Source organism: Danio rerio, chromosome 21 (genome assembly GCF_052040795.2).
Source record: "Danio rerio strain M-AB ecotype USA chromosome 21, GRCz13ab, whole genome shotgun sequence".
Lineage (NCBI taxonomy): Eukaryota > Metazoa > Chordata > Actinopteri > Cypriniformes > Danionidae > Danio > Danio rerio.
The window spans coordinates 13,494,039-13,511,514 of NC_141041.1; the positions used below are offsets into that span (position 1 = coordinate 13,494,039).

At 36.8% G+C, this 17,476-nt stretch overlaps 1 protein-coding gene across 25 annotated transcripts in view; it reads right to left on the reverse strand.

Moving 5' to 3' along the window:
* celf4 (CUGBP, Elav-like family member 4) overlaps positions 1-17,476 on the reverse strand; it is a 257,699-nt gene that overhangs the window by 222,073 nt on the left and 18,150 nt on the right. For 11 of the 25 annotated variants that reach the window (XM_087299567.1, XM_087299566.1, XM_087299562.1 and 8 more), the window contains exons 2-3: positions 6,196-6,271; positions 5,605-5,757 (exon numbers count right to left, since the gene is read on the reverse strand). The exons of 5 other annotated variants lie outside the window; for them this stretch is intronic. The gene's annotated coding sequence lies outside the window, so the exon portion shown is untranslated. The remainder of the gene's footprint in view (positions 1-5,604; positions 5,758-6,195; positions 6,272-17,476) is intronic. 9 more of the 25 variants (XM_087299555.1, XM_087299552.1, XM_087299542.1 and 6 more) reach the window with 1 other exon arrangement.

Below are 17,476 nucleotides of genomic sequence, written 5' to 3' on the forward strand. Positions count from 1 at the left end.
GTGCAACCATAGTTTGAAAACATTTTTTTTACATGCCAGTGTATATTATTGAGTATAATGAGTGAACTTTATGCCAGCAGATTAACCTAGTTTGTGTAACCTAGTTAAACATTTATTTATAATTATACTTAACAAATGGGGCAGACAGAAATATATTTCTGAAATAGTATTTTGTAGTTTTAACATAACAAACCCCTTTATTATCAACCTCAGCATAAATAGCTGAGTTTTTAAAGTTTATGAGCATCCTTTCACTCTGAAAAAATCTCAATAAGAGCTGAGAGATATGACACGATGCATAAACGTGCATTAAACCCTTATATTTGTGTTTGTGGTCTCATTACAAACATATACAAAGATCTGTTGCCTATTTACGAACATATGCAGCAAATTTCACAATATACACATTTCAGTAACAAAAGACAGATGTAAACAGACCTCATGTCTTTTCAGAGTGAGGTATTTAAGAGGTACTTCTGTGAAAAAATCCAGTAGTTTTGCTACTAAGAAATGGAAAATTCCAGTAAGAGCTGAGAGATATGACACAATGCATAACTGTGCATTAAACCCATATATTTATGTTTGTTGTGCCATTGCGAACATATACAAGTGCCTGTGGCCTCATAACAAGCATATGGAACAAATTTCACAATATACACGTTAAACTAACGGAAGATATGTCTAAACAGACGTCATGTTTCTTTAGAGTGAGTTATTTATGAGGTATTTCTTTGAAAAAATCCAGTAATTTTGCTACTAAGAAATGGAAAAATCTCAGTAAGAGCTGAGAGATATGACATGATGCATAAATATTCATTAAACCCTTGTATTCATGTTTGTTGTGTCATTACAAACATGTATATCTTATACACACCTATGTTGCTATGTTGAGTTATAGGGGGAATACATATAAATGTAATTTACGATCCATATGTACAATGCAGAAAAAAGTAATTAGACTGATAGAACGTGGGGTATTTAGAGCATAAACATCCTTTATTTTTTAAATTGAAGATACTTAAGTTCAATGATTTGGTTAAATTTAAAACAGCACAATTTATGTTTAAAGCTAGGAATAAATTACTTTCGAAATGCAACCAAACATTTTTTGAAGAAAGACAAGGGGGATATAATCTGAGAGAAGAACAAAATTTTAGGAGGTTGAAAACAAGGACAACTTTAAAAAGTTTGAGTATGTCTGTCTGTGGTGTGACATATGGAACAGTCTAGATCAGACTCTCAAACAATGTCAGGATAATAATCAATTTAAAAAGTTGTATAAATATATATTATTAAAGGAAAATAATGATGAAGGTGATTAAAAAAAAGGATAAAATGAGAAAGGTATGATTCATTTATTTGATGGCTATTTGCAGTGCTATGTTTTGGGGGTGGGGGGTGGGGGGTCTGTTACAAAATGTAAAGGTACAAATTGAATCAAACATTTAATTTGTTGAAGACGCCAAGAGGATAAAATATGTCTCATGTAAAAAGAAGAGATAAGTAAAATCAGAAATAAGTTTAGGTAGTAGACGAATGATGTATGTGGTAATGGGGTGGGAAAAAATAAGCTTGTGCTTCATCCCACTCCAATTTCGACCTTGTTGAAACGTATTTTTGTTAATGATATTTTATGTATGATATATCTGTTTGAAAATAAATCAAATCTGACAATATACACATTAAACTAACAAAAGATATATCTAAACAGACCTTATGTTTCTTCAGAGTGAGGTATTTATGAGGTATTTCTGTGAAAAAATCTCGTAATTTTGCAAATAAGAAATGGAAAAATCCCAGTAAGAGCTGAGATATGACCTGATGCATAAATTATCATCAAACCCTTATATTCATGTCTGTTGCCTCATTACAAACATATACATGCGTCTGTTGCCTCATTACAAACATATTGAACAAATTTCACAATATACACGTTAAACTAACAAAAGTTATATTTAAACAGACCTTATGCCGCTTCAGAGTGAGGTATTTATGAGGTATTTCTTTGAAGAAATCCAGTACTTTTGCTACTAAGAAATATGAATATATGTTTATTTTGTCTGGGATAATAAGCATGTCTATATCATTGTTATGTTCAGCACACTGGAGCTATTTTCATTTTTTAAGGTCATTTCAGCTGATACAGTACAGACAAACTGCTGACTTAAAGCTATTTAAATCTTAAATCAGGGTTTTAGGCACAGCAGCAGTCTATTATGCACACTTGCATCCAAATTTGACTGATTGACAGCCACTACGAACAATACCACAGCATACAATGCCTGAATTAAACATGCACTTAACATCTGGCTTGACAAGCACAACTAAAACACATCACAACAATATATAGGAAGGCTTAATCGCTTCCAAAGAATGACAGTATGTGAGAAGTTATTAAATGTAACCCACAATTAAATTTTTTACAGCAACTACAGTCAGCAGGCAGTCTGAAACACCTTGAACAAAACGAGAACAGCTCAAGAATGCTGATTTTTAACAATGGCCCAGACGTGCTATTATTCCAGCAAGACAGAATAAATATCTTTCAGCTTTCAGGCTATTAAATGTGCGTTGGAAAACTAGACTCTTTAACACAGTCTGCTGTCGGACACGTTCATTGTCTCCAAATGAAAGCCCTTTTTATTTTCTCTTTTTTTTTACCCCTTTTCCTTTCGTGGATAAGGAAACAGTGTTGTATGCATTCCAATGAAGACATCTATTGGCCTACATCAGTGGTCAACAAACTTGTTCCTGGAGGTCCGGTGTCCTGCAGATTTTAGCTCCAACCCTAATAAAACACACCTGAACAAGCTAATCAAGGTCTTACTAGGTATACTTGAAACATCCAGGCAGTTGTGTTGAGGCAAGTTGGAGCTAAACTCTGCAGGGACACCGGCCCTCCAGGACCGAGACTGGTGACCCCTGGCTTACATATTTAACTTCATTTCTTAAATGCAAAAATTAGTTTCAAAACTACTTCTAAATTTAGTTCTTATTTCCAGCAAATGAATAAATGAACAATAATAACAAAGTGTGGTCAAAAAACTGAGTTATATCCAAACTCACGTCCTGTTCTTATGCCCCATATGGTCCAAACCCCACAGGTGGACAAATCTAAGCTTGTTTTTAATACAAACAAATATAAATATGCATATAATAAATACTAATTCTACTAATAATAACATTTTACAAATGCAAATTGTCATGAATAAACCGAATAAGCCCCCCAAGATAAAGGCATAAAGGTAATGTTTTTTTATATTTATGTAGAAAATAATAATGTTTGTAATATTTTAATCCTTTAATTATTTTTTTCATTTGTAAAGATATTTGCGTATTGCTGTACACCCTGTGTGTATTAAGGAATGTATAAGCATTTAAGGCACACAACTAACGTGCTCTGCACTGGACTTCAAACCTGCTTTCAGCTGGTCTATTGCAAAGTTTATTTTAAAACCTCAAAATAGATACTCACGAACAATGCACCTTAACACACATCCTTTCTTGCCCGTAACACCCATGAATCAACAAAGCAGCGCAAATAGATTTGCTATTTAAACAGCGTGGCGGAAAACAGGAAAATTAGTGTTGCGCTGGTCTGAAAATAGCTACACATCACGCCGAATACATCTTGTGCCTTTTTGCGCGGGGTGTATGATAGAGCCCATTATGTTTGAGAGATACGCTTGTCATTTGTCATTGACAACATTATTAGACCATTTTTTTCACTGGTAAAATCAGACAGTTGTTATTATCAGATGTAACTGTTGTATTCAATATTATATAGGCTCAAGTAGTTATAGTGACACTAACCGTACGTTCACACCGAAAGCGGCGAGAGCGTCCAAGGTCGCTCTGGCCGCCCTGGCGACAACGCTGTCTGCCTTCAGCTCCGGCGGCGAGAGCGTCAAAACTCGCTACATTGATCTCGTACTTAAAGGAGCCGTTGCAGCATATCAGTTACATTCCTGCATAAAACATGTTTCTAGCGTGAAAATGTTGCGCACTTCTTATCAAATTCATACAACAATGGAAGATCAAGTTGCATGTGGTGTGGCTTTGCTCTATTTATCCAATATGTGTCCATATGTCTGAAATATCCTGAAGCAGCTATACTGTTTTGTACTGTCACATCGCGTGAGATTCCCTCTTTTTTAAGATAAATTTATATAACATGAATGAACATCAGTAACTTATTTAATGTATGTTCCTGTTAGAAAACATTGTAAATAATTGGAAATCCGGTGACCGCAATAATCAAACCCTTGGGAACAACTGTGGTCGGAACCAAAGTTCACAGGTCTGTGTTCCCTGAACTGCTATCAAGCGTTGGACGTCTTTATTCTGATTGCTTGCCGCCGAACCGCGTCATAGCTCATTACCATAAAGTTGACTTCATTTCAACTCTCCTCGACGCTCACGCCGGCGAAGACGCGCCGCGCTGCTCCTCGCCGCTTATCGTCGCCTATCGCCGCCGACTCTCATTGAAAATGAATGACTTCCAGCTACTTTGACGCTCTCGCCGCTTTCGGTGTGAACGTACGGTAATAAACATATGTTTTCATTCACAACACTTTGTGTTCACTATGAAAGAAAAAAACAAATCAAATGCTTGTAATCATAACTCTAAAATATATGCGATATGATCGTTTAATGATGTGCGGGCTTTGTTTCACTTTCACTGGCGAGTGCGCTCATGTCATAGTTGCCGTCACTTTCAGGAAAAAAACATGCATGCAAATCATACTTCCCGCGCAGCTCCCAAACGATCGGTCTCTGCAATAAACTGAAGGTCTTGTACAACTTTATTACCTGTTATTCACAGCCTATGCAGGTTCTGTTCACTAATAGACAACATGGGCATGCATGTTTGCGTCCTCTCAGTAGTAATCAAACAGTGAGTCAGCTCATGTGTTATTTCGTGGCTGCGAATACAACATTACATTAAGACAGAAATTACATTTATTTACCTTATAAATACAGTATATGACACTTTTAGTATTATTTGGAGGTGTCCATGTTGCTTAACAACGAATATAAAACAACGTGAAGACTTGGGCGACCGCCTTTATGCTTCTCCCAATCTTGAAAATATAATTGGTTAAATTGTAGTGATGCTGGATTAGGATCGTGTGGGGGAGCTGAATCGAGATTGTGATCTTTTTTCGATTAATCGTGCAGCTCTAGTATTTAAATATAAAACTAAAAGGTGCCAGTATGGACTCATACATCATGAGAAAGAACCATCCCAGTGTCCGCTTTTAGTACTTTTATATCAGAGAGTGTGCGTTGTTCATACTTTTTTTCGAACCACACCAGAATTTATTTGGAATTATATCAAGACTCATCTTTTCTGTAGTCTTGCTCCGCTTGTTTGAAGCCCTTCGCAGTTTATACGGCAGCATTCACACTTATTCAACTGAAGCGCTCTAACTGAGCAGCCACGCCAGAGTTAGGTTTAATCAAACCAAACCTGCCAAGTGTGAACACACCATTTGTGACAGTGGACTGACCCTGAATGTTCTAGTAAGTTCAGTTGAGTTCAAAGCAGTTATGATGAGTCTGTCTGTGTGTGTGCGTGTGTGTTGAGAGAGAAAGTGTCACCGAACAGCGCGCTCTCAGCCCGTCCTCTCACTCCACCCGTCCATCCGTCACAGGCATGATCTTTAGCTTCATTAGCATGAGAATGGGGAATGATGAGATAGCTCGCATCAAATGCCAGCCGCCCGGGAGACGGCAGAGAAGCGCTACCCGCCCCTGATACACACACACACACACACACACACACACACACACACACACACACACACACACACACACACACACAGAGACTCCATTTAAAGAAATAGCTGAGCATTTGCCACACACACACACACACACCACATAGGCTCTTTCATCACAGCTCCTCAAGGAGCATCTGCCAGATATCTTTAAACTGGTTTGGACTCTGTCATCTTAAGTCACTGCAACTGGTTCAAACCTTCACACTGCTAACATTCACTGCTGCTCTGCTGACTTCTTCAAAGTATGCATAAAATTTAGTATAAATAGTGGATGTTTAAAATATGTATTTTTAATAAGGAATGTTTTATAGTCACAAATTAAATGAATATAGTGTGTATTAATGTAAACATCATAATACAGTACATTCATGTTGCTTTATATGTTTAGTTATATTATGCTGTATATACATACATGTCGCCACAGGGGAATGAACCACCAACTTATCCAGCATACGCCTCACCCAGCCGATGCCCTTCTAGCTGCAATCCTTTATTGGGAAACACACACACACACACACAAACACAAACACAAACACACAGTATACATTACCGGCCACTTTATTAGGTACACCTGTCCAACTGAGTGTTAACATAATTTTCTGATCAGCCAATCACATGGACCACACTCTGGCATGGTTGTTTGTGCTAGACAGTCTGGTCTGAGTGTTTCAGAAACTGCTGATCTACTGGGATTTCCACGCACAATTATCTTTATGGATTTACAGAAAATTGTCCAAAAAAGAGAAAATATCCAGTGAGGGACAGTTCTGCAGGCACAAATGCCTTGTTTATGCCAGAGGTCAGAGGAGAATAGCCAGACTGGTTCCAACTGATAGAAATGCAACAGTAACTCAATTAAGCACTCGTTACAAGTGAGGTATGCAAAAGAGCATCTCTGAACATATAACACATCCAACCTTGAGGGTGCCAATCCTGTCAGCTAAGAACAGGAAACTGAGGCTACAATTTGCAAAGGCTCAACAAAATTGGACAATAAAAGATTGGAAAAACGTTGCCTGGTCTGATGAGTCTCGATGTCTGCTGCTACATTCCGATGGTACGGTCAGAATTTGGCGTCAACAACATGAAAGCATGGATCTATCCTGCCTTGTATCAATGGTTCAGGCTGGTGGTGGTGTGGTATTGGTGTGGGGTATATTTTCTTGGCACATTTTGGACCCATTAGTACCAATTGAGCATCATGTCAACACCACAGCCTACCCGAGTATTGTTGCTGACCATGTCCATCCCTTTATGACCACAGAGTACCTTCTTGTACCTTCTGATTTCTACTTTCAGTAGGTTATTGAACATGACAATGAGTTCACAGTACTCAAATGTCATGCACAGTCCCCAGAACTCAACCCAATAGAGCACCGTTGGGATGTGGTGGAACAGGAGATTCATGGATGTGCAGCCGACAAATCTGCAGCAACTGCGTGATGCCATCACGTCAATATGGAGCAAAATCTCTGAGGAATATTTCCAGTACCTTGTTGAATCTATGCCATGAAGGATTAAAGCAGTTCTGAAGGTAAAAGGTGGTTCAACCCAGTACTAGTAGGGTGTACCTAATAAAGTGGCCGGTAAGGGTATATATTATAAAGTATTATTCTTTTTCCTTTTATATACAGATTTCAAATAGCAAAATTTTAATTGATATACAATAGCAAAAAAAAAAACATAGACATTCAATGCATATTTTATTTTTATATTTTACAAACTTATAAATATATGTAAATTAAATATTGCTTCAAATATATGTTTTTAATTATTACTGACAGCATCGATTATATCTGAATGTATATTGATGGGGGGGGAAAAATAACTTCATTAATTTACTTATTACACTATTCCAAACCTGTATGACATCCTATATGGAAACCAAAAAGAAATTTGCATAAGATTAAAATTAATTAACTAATTCATTTTATTTTTGGCTTAGTACCTTTATTAATCAAGAATTACCACAGCGGAATGAAACACCAACTTATTCAGCATATGTTTTACACAGAGGGTGCCCCTTCCAGCCGCAACCTAACACTAAGAAGATTAAAATTATATAAGGTCATATCTTTAATAATATACAAACAAAGAGTAAGGTGACCCTACTGAAGCCATTCCTGTGTTCCATTTACTTTCATTTGTTTTAGGGATGTTTTAAAAATAGATTAGGGCTGTAACGATACACCAAACCCACGATTCGGTTCGTATCACGATTTTTGACCCACGATTCGATTCATATCACGATTTTTTATTTTATTTTTTTCGTGTGGGGTGGGGAAAAAAAAGTTTTTTAAAACTATTTTTAATTAAATAACATTTGAAAAATCTTTATAAACTAAACATCAAAGAACAATATTAACTATGCAAATTATTAACAATATAAATAGCCATATATAAAATAAATAAACAGCCAAAGCTATATCACTTATGTTTTCTTTGTAACAAAATACTGTTGAAAAACCAAACAGAACTAAACTCCATTGTTTAGATGGTTCAAGCATGTTGAAAATTCTTTTTCAATCAAGTTCTCTTACAAAGAAAAAGTAGGCTAAATTAAATAGCTAGGGATGCTCATTTCGTTAATTTTGCTAACCGACAATCGGTTATTACCGTTAACTGGTCAGATTACTATTAATTTTATATTAAACAAATTGACGTGTCTATTTTGTGTCTGACACATTAAATATTGCATTTTAAAATACTGATTTATTTTTATATATTAATAGCGGAACAGAACAACAGAACATCTTCACGCACCTGCAGTGTTTAGCACAGAAGAGCAGAATAATCTAAATAAAATGAATAAAATAAATAGGACTGCCCTAAATTATTTTCACTTAAATAATTAATTTATATTACAAAACGAAAATACTGACTGATTCTTTTTAATAGCCGGCATAGGCTTTTTTTTCCAATCATATGTTTTTTTCTTCCGTCAAATAAAAATAGCTAACTTCCTCAAATTGCCCGCTCCACGGAAAATATGCATTTGTTTAATGCCCCGCTGCTATTATTATAATCACAAAACCTTTACATTTTTAATAGAAATCATTATTTTAAAGATTATGTCCTGATATAGCCTATATGCTTTCCTCTCTCTCCCTCGCGGTTCAAGTGCGCGCTGCGTGATGAAAAGACAACAACAACGCGCGCGCATAAGTAGACTTTTTGTAAAGTTTGTTTAAATATGATATTGCATTAATCTGTGTACATGCTTTAAGCTGTAAAATAAAAAGTAAAGCCTGTTTGTTGCGTTTATTACGCAGATCCAGGTCAACATAAGCGCTGGTTTAGTATCAACAGGTTTGTATCAAACAGCCATATTCTTCTTCCATTTTGCTTCTTTAGCAAATGTGTCTGTAGGCACGGGTTATACGTTATCGTCCCGCAAATTAAGTATGCCTTGCAGTTAAACAAGTGGCCGAAAACGAGGTGCACCACACTGCCTTTATATGTTGACAAGGAAAAAAGAAGAGGCGCGGTCCTCTTATGACACGACTGAATCAGCTGGGTATCGATTGTGCAAAAGTGTAATTGTAATTATTAATAGGCCTACTATTGTGATATTCAAGATTTTTGTATATTCATACAGCTCTGGATAACTTAAAACAGCGATTAGACCTTCAGAGCGGCGTTAATGCGCCCTGCAAAGCGAAACGGCTATAAACTCCAGCAAGATAGAGTGATTATATGCAGAGCCATATACCTTTATCTCTAAATAAAGTATATATAACTATAGAAACTGTGTTTATTTTAACTGAAAGCTTCGTCGTGTTTTCTGACCTCACGCACCTGTTACTCAGCACTCTCAAAGGTTCAAACAGAAAGCGCACAGCACGGTTACAGAAAAGTTTGGCTGTTACCTGACATCTGGTGAACGCCCATCCCTTCTGCGCAGCCACATTAACAGTGTGAGCAAACCATCGTTTATGCGCTGAAAATCCGGCCGCTTTGACAGCATTGGCAATGTTTCTGGCGTTGTCGGTTGTCAAGCGGGGTTAAGTTGGTTTTGTTTTTGATATTCTTGACACATTCAGACGGCCCCTTACTAAGAGCTCCGTGCGAGCTCTCCCGGCTAAATATTGCGAGGGCTTAAACGGAGCAGTGCTTGTAATGTCGAACGAAAAAAAAAGAGTTAATTAGCTCAACTTTTGCAGGCACGCGTGACGTTATTGGAAAGGTATCACGGGGTGGGTGTGTCGCGATTCTCCCTTATCACACCGCGACACAGGATCGTAGATCTGAGTGTCGCGATTTCGATTTTATATCGTGTATCGTTACAGCACTAAAATAGATAGTTTAGCCAAAACTCTTCCTTTATATTTAGCTCAATGAAAATAACATATCTTTGATATCATCTTGAAGATGATAAATAACAACAGTATTTTCATTTTGAACATGAGTTGCTGAACTGAAGTGGAACTGATTATAATGTGTGAGCTATATCCATGGAAATGTTCAGTGACTGAGTTTAACAGCACTCTTGCATCATCTTCTGCAACAAATGCGAAATGTGCTCTGCATGAATGTCGGTCTATGTGTGTGTGTGTCTGAGTCATGCACAGATGACATTAACATTTATATATGGACTGTAGACAAGATAACACAACAATCTACCTTCAGTATTATCATACAATAAGTGTAAGACGCCTGCAGAATACAGAATGAGAGAAGAAGAGAGACGAGGCGAGAGAGAAGCTGAGGCAAATTAATCATTTCATGACTTTCACAGGATGTAGAGATTGCTCACTGTTTTCTTGAAAACACCCTCATTAGTATCTTTCCTCCAAATTAGGCAGCAGACATAAGCTAAAACGGTGCAATCTAGTAGTCTGCCGAATTATGGGTAATAAGGTTATGCCACTCTTTTTTAAGGGATCATGTTAATTCTTTTATTTTAGCGATCACTGCATCTTATAGAACATTGACAATGACTTTAACAAATGAAATGAAAATTCTGTTCTTATTTGCTTCCCTTTATATGTTAAATTAAAAGTCATTTTCCCCATGTGTGTGTGGATGTGGAACACAAAAGGAGATAGCACTATACAACATACTACAATGTCTAACAAATGAGTGTCTCCTATAAAGTGAAAGGAGGCCAGACGATATACAAACACAGGATAGTTTGTCGACGATGCAAGTTAAAGATAATAATGTTGTAAATAATGTGCCGTTTCTTGCATAGACTCTTTTCACTTCATATAACCTCAATGTATCATCAGGAACTAAGAGTATTAAAGGGACAGTTCACACAAAAATGAAAATGTACTCACTATTTACTCAAATCTTTATGGAGTTTCTTTGTTCTGTTGAGCACAAATGAAGATGTTTTAAGGAAAGCTGAAAATCTGTAACCATTGACTTCCATAGTGTTTCTTTTGTAGTGTTCAGCAGTGTTTGGAACCAGTAATGGCAGAGTAAATAATGACAGACTTTTCAATTGTGCATAAACCTCTTTAATATAGTTTTGCCAGTAGCCATTGAGTTTTTTTTTACTCTCGAAGTCTTTTCTAATGAAGAAATAGTCACCTACATCTTGGTTTTCCCAAGGATCAATATAATAACAGCAGATTATCAGTTTTGGGCGAGCTACATCATGTTTAAATGAATGGACAAGGTTGAGAAAGAAAATATGTGTATCAGTATATTGGATCCGTGCATTTTCTCATATGCTGCGTTTACTCCAGACACGGATGAAGCGTCAAGCGCAATAATTTACATGTTCAGTCAATGCAAAAATGCGAATAGACATCCTGTGGCGTGATTCACTTGAATTAAGTGGCATGAGTTGAGCGTTTAGCCCATTTGACACGCTTAACGCGCGAATCGCTTAACTTGAAAAATTAGAACTTCATCAGACATTCGCTCCTTGTAAACCAACCAGGAGCTTTCTCTTGTTGGGGCGTGATTATTATGTAGCACCTGTTGTTGGTGTCCTGAGGGAAAATTCTCTTGCTAACACCGGACAACAGTTCATCAAACTAGGCTGGGTTTAGTCTGAATCAGCTGAAAGCCTCCATCATCCAGGTATAGTTTCTGGAGGAGTTGATGAACTAACAGAGCTGGGATCTAGTAGACTTCGACATGGCGCTGAACAAATCTACGCTGTTTTTCAGCCTTCCAAAAGCACATAAACACAGCTAATCTCTCAATAAAAGCCATGAGAAGCCCTGCCCATGATGCAAATCCGTGTTTATTGTGAAGTGAATTTGATGTGCAAATGAAGCAAGTAAACAAAAAATGTACACATGAATAGCGTGATTTATCCACGCGTGGCGCATCTGGTGTGAACACAGCATCACAGAAAATCAGAAAATGCTCGACTAAATAATGTTTCTAACTTTAATAAGGCTTAAATTGTAATATGCAATCAAATGTACTAATATTAAAAGTAATAGAATGTAAAATATCACTGCAGACTATACGTGTTGTATTTTTTATACAACACTCTATCGCATCTAATTTGTATACTGAATCTTGTGATCTAATGAACCATTAATACAAGCACAAAAAGTTCATTAAGCAACTTATTTAATTGACAAAGTTGAACAAAGATTTTTTTTTTTTTTGAGCCCACAAAAGTGATTTTGGAGCTTTGTAAAATTACATTTGAACAGCTGAAGTCACATGCAATGCCTTGACAATTTGTTTGGTTCTTTTTGGACTTTGAATGTCTTGTGATCATTGTCGTCTATAGAGGATGAGAGAGCTCTCGGATTTCATTTAAAATGTGTAAATTTGTGTTCCAAAGATGGATGAATGAAGGTCTAAGGGATTAAAATGAATTGAGAGAGAGAGTACTTCACCAGAGTTTGTATTTTTGAGTGAACTAACCCTTTAAATGAATGCAAATCTTATGGAATTTGAATGACATTAAGTTTTTTTGTAGGGGGGTTAAGGCTTTAAACTTTGAAGCATTTCCATGGACATGTTCCTTAATTAATTCGCAAATAGACTAGTTTGAAATTCATTTCAAGCAGATAAATGCAGAAAAGGCACCTCTGACACAAAGTTTATTAACTTACAGCAATTTTAATAACAATTTTCATAACATTTTGTGAGGCCTAATTGCAGCTCTGGTTTAAAATATCATTTAAAACACACATTTAGCTTTCTGTTTCTCATTTGGCAACTGCTAGAGTATGCAAATAAGGTCCGCAAACAAACCCTTAAGATGAAAGGACAAATCTTTTATAAGGGACCGTTATTCTGTTTCAAATCCTTCCACCTCCTCTATCTGTAATTAGGGAGGCAGAGGAAGATGATATTTACTGTAATTGGCTTCTCAAACATCTTAATTAGCAGAAATCCAGTAAAATGCAACTCATTAAGAAATTCTTTGCCATGTGATACATCAGTAGGTTATTTCCTTGGTAACTTGACGGAAAGCGAGGAAAGTTGCAGGAGCCGCTTACATAAGAGTGTTCACCCACTTCCTTTAAATCACACTGAGTTTTCTCTGAGAAACAGATGTATGTAATATGGACACAGCTGTTGAGGTCCATCTCCAGTTGTGCTCCCTCCTCCTAATGACCTCCATATGTCTATCGCACACACACATACTGTATATACACACACTCTCTTTTATATATAGTTTACGAGGACTCTACATAGTCGTACAGTATTCAATACTGTAAAAAACCTGTTTATTGCATAGCCTTACCATAATAAAAAAGTTTTTGATTTCATTCATTTATTTATTCATTTTCCTTTGGCCTGGTCCCTTATTTATCAGTGGTCGCCACAGTGGAATGAACCACCAACAACCATTCCGGCATATGTTTTATGCAAACAGTATTGGGAAACACCCATACACTCTCACATTCATATACATTCACACATTATGGTCAATTTAGTTCATCCAATTCACCTATAGTGTATGTTTTTGGACTGTGAGGAAAACCGAAGCGCCCAGAGGAAACCCACACCAACACGGGAAAAACTTCACACAGAGATGCCAACTGGCCCAGCTGGGACTCGAACCAGCGACCTTTATGCTGTGAGGCAACAGTGCTAACCAAAAAACAAACTGTATAAATGCTATGGTAAAAATCGGTAATCCATTTAACAGTGTGCTTTCTTAATACATGGAACGTATTTACAGTAAATAACCATAATTTTGTGTTACCAGAATTCTCTGCATTACATTTTTATGCCTTTTTTTTGTTGACATTTCTGTTTTTTTTTTTTTTTCTACTGAGTTGTGCACATTAGAGTTTTGTTACATCAAATGTTGATAAATAACGTTACATCCATAATGGTTTTTAATAGTCATGTGAATAACACTTCTATATGTTAGTGTGCTTCTCTGCTTGTGGGAAAAGTAATTTGCTATGAGCTTTGGTTCATCATATGGCTTTCTCATCCACACCTGCTTATTCTTCTGTTTTTGTCTGTGTAACAAAGTCAAATCATGTACAGTATATGTTATCACTTCAAAACTTTGATTTATGACAAAAAATACAGTCATTTACTGAAATTTGTTTTATGTTTCTACCATTTTTTTACCGATTAAACGGAAGGCTGCAAAGAGCATGAGTCACCTGACATCACAAGTGAGTGAGTGACACGAACAGCCAAAAACATTTAGATACCTAAGCTTAAAGGCTTCTCAACTTTGCGTTTCTGTTGCACGGAACGAAACTGCTGCAACTAAACAAAGTTATACCACCTGTGCGCTAGTTTAAAGTTACAATCTTATACACCAAAGCTGATACGCACACGCATTGGATTAACTATAGCAGCGAGCCATTCACATATCACATATTTTCAGCGTGCAAGTTCATTTTTTCCAATGTAAGAATATTTCCCCAATATGTGTGCGCAAGCGGAGCGATGCACTCTCGCCTTCCAGACACACCAAGTAGAAAACATCTCAAAACGCATAACGGTGAGAGTTGTGCATGGCTTTCAGTGCAATGTAAACAAAAGATATGTTAGATGAATTATTACAAATTATTAAAATGATTATGTATGTATGCAGATGATAACAACCGTTCATTTAAATAACTAATATAAAGCTTAATTTTACATTAGACGTGATAACCGTGAAACCTTGATTATTCTTCAGGCAATATCGTACAACCACAATCTACAATTGTTGCATCCCTAATTGTTATGCAATTTAAAACATAAGATATGAATGTTTCTGAATGTAGAAGAAGCCTACTTCAGCAAGGCTCTGCTTTTGCTGCTTTGAAATACAACATTTGAATATTTGTAAAATAAAAGCCTATTGTACAATGCACTGATATTATGTAGTTTGAAATTACAATATATTAACATTTCAATGTAGAAAAATACAATGTGGGTGTCTTAAGGAGCAAAAATCCAACATTTGGGCTCTTATATGCTGCTGTGTCATCACTCATATTGCAAGTCATATCTCTTCGGCCCCTAATTTGGGATGCTTTTCATAAACTGGCCCCCATGACAAACTAATGAAATAACCCTTCCATACGTCATGACTTAACAAGCAGATAGAAGGTCATCATCATGGTAATACACATGACACTAAAGTAATGCAATAAACATTATACTGAATATATCCAAAAAAATGCTGGGTTCCACACAATCAATTTGTGTTGAGACAACATGAAGGAATTAGTTAACTCGTGAGTTTTAACAAATTTAAGTGGCTGGAACATAAAACAATAGGGATGTAACAATATTGTAAATACCGTCATACCGCAATAGTAATTTTTTTCAATATTACCGTAGGCGCATGACTCAATAAAACTATTTTTCTGAGAAAAGTTTGCTTAGGCGAATGAAGCGAACGGGAGGTAGCGGGAACTACAATTCCTATCAGCCCAGGCGTGGCCATCATCCTTTGCAGTCTGTTGTCACTACAGATCCAGTAATGCGGAAATGGAGTGTGTTGCTAGTAGCGGGGAAGAAAAAGAGCTGGAAATGATCGAACCTAAAGCAGGTTTTAAATGGGATGTGTGGAAGCATTTCGGTTTCTTTCTAAAAAGATACGAAAAAGTAGAAAAGGTGACAGACAAAGAAAAAAACAGTATGCAGGCACTGCCAGACTGCGGTGAAATACAAGTCGGGGAATATGACTAAAAACAGTCATGGGGACTGCAGAACACAGCACACTTGTTAGATTAATGCAGACATTGACTTGTACCGCAAAGAGACCTCTATCTCACTTATTGCTTGTCCTCTCAAGTGGTGGAAAGACAATGCACAACGTTACCCACTGCTGTCAACCTTGGCTAAATCATATCTCTCTGTCCCAGAAACCTCAGTCCCAAATGAGAGGGTTTTTTTTTTCTGTTGCAGGGGACATGTCCAGAGATCCCAGCTTTTACCAGATCACATAGTTATATGATAATTTTCCTTAAAAAATCCATCTCTATCTAAGTGATTGAGTGATTAAATGTTGAATGTGATTAGTTTTGAACAATACTAAATTAAAACTTTATATTTTTATATGGTTTAATAGTTTTTGTTATTAAAATTGAAAAATTGAAGTTCCTGTTTCAAAACCTACAGATAGATGGCTAATTTGTATGTCATCGATATGTTCAGTGCTAAGGTAAATTAACACTTTTGGCACTTTTTTCGAGTCTTTTCATTAGTTTTTTCCTGTAAATTATTCAATAAATACCGTACCGTGCCATTCATCCTGAGGTATTATCGTACCGTGAAGTTCTGATACCTTTACATCCCTATAAAACAATTAAGTTGTCTCCAAAAAATCCCTTAAGAATTGTGTTGTTATGGCTTATTTTAAATATGTATTTTGAACAAACAGCACATATACTTTTTTGAGCATTTGTACAGTTTTTAGTGATTAAATCAACAACATTTATTACACTGTGTGTCATACCCATGACATTCTACACATTTATGTCCTGATATGTCACAAGAACATGCGCACACACACACACACACACACACACACCGAAAATAACACGGAACATCAAGTATGTCCCCTGATGAGTGTAGTCTCCTGGGGCCAGAGGTTCACACACACATACGCACACACATATACACACACACAGGTGTCTAAATGTGCCTGCGGTGGTGACTCAGTTGCTCTTATTCTATCAGATCTCCTCCTGAGCCATATGGGAGTTGTACGTGAATGTACCTAATTACCATATAAAAGCAGGTCAAGTGTCCAGTATCCCAGAACATTGACCCCTTTTAGTGTCGCCTTGATGTCTTAACTCACAGGCTGCCTTGAAAGCTCACTGACTGCTGTTGAACTTGATGTTTTTCACTCATAATAAGCGCTGCACGAGCGGTAATAGCCTGAACGTGTTTTGTAAGTTGTTGTCGAGGGGCAATATTAATTAGAGATAAAGTTTGGGGACAGCCCCCTGGGCCCTTGGTATGCTGCTTAAATTGCACATACACACAAAGAGATCTTCAGTCTAATGCGTCAGTAATTTGTTCAATGCTCGAGGGGGGATTCTGATGCTGCAGGAACACCATATAAACACTGGAGAAACAGCGAGAGCCCACGTGGCTTCATCTCCAGAGAGATGTTAAACCGCAAGCTCAGTGCGACAAACAGTTTTTCACTTTGATTCATTGCAGTCTGAAGAATTTTGTGCTGTGACAGAGTCCACCTCATTTTGGGAAATAGTAAGACCAAATCAACAAATGCAGCTTATTTGGGTTATAGAAAAAGAGCAGAGCAGTCAGGTTTTAACTGTGTTTAGTCC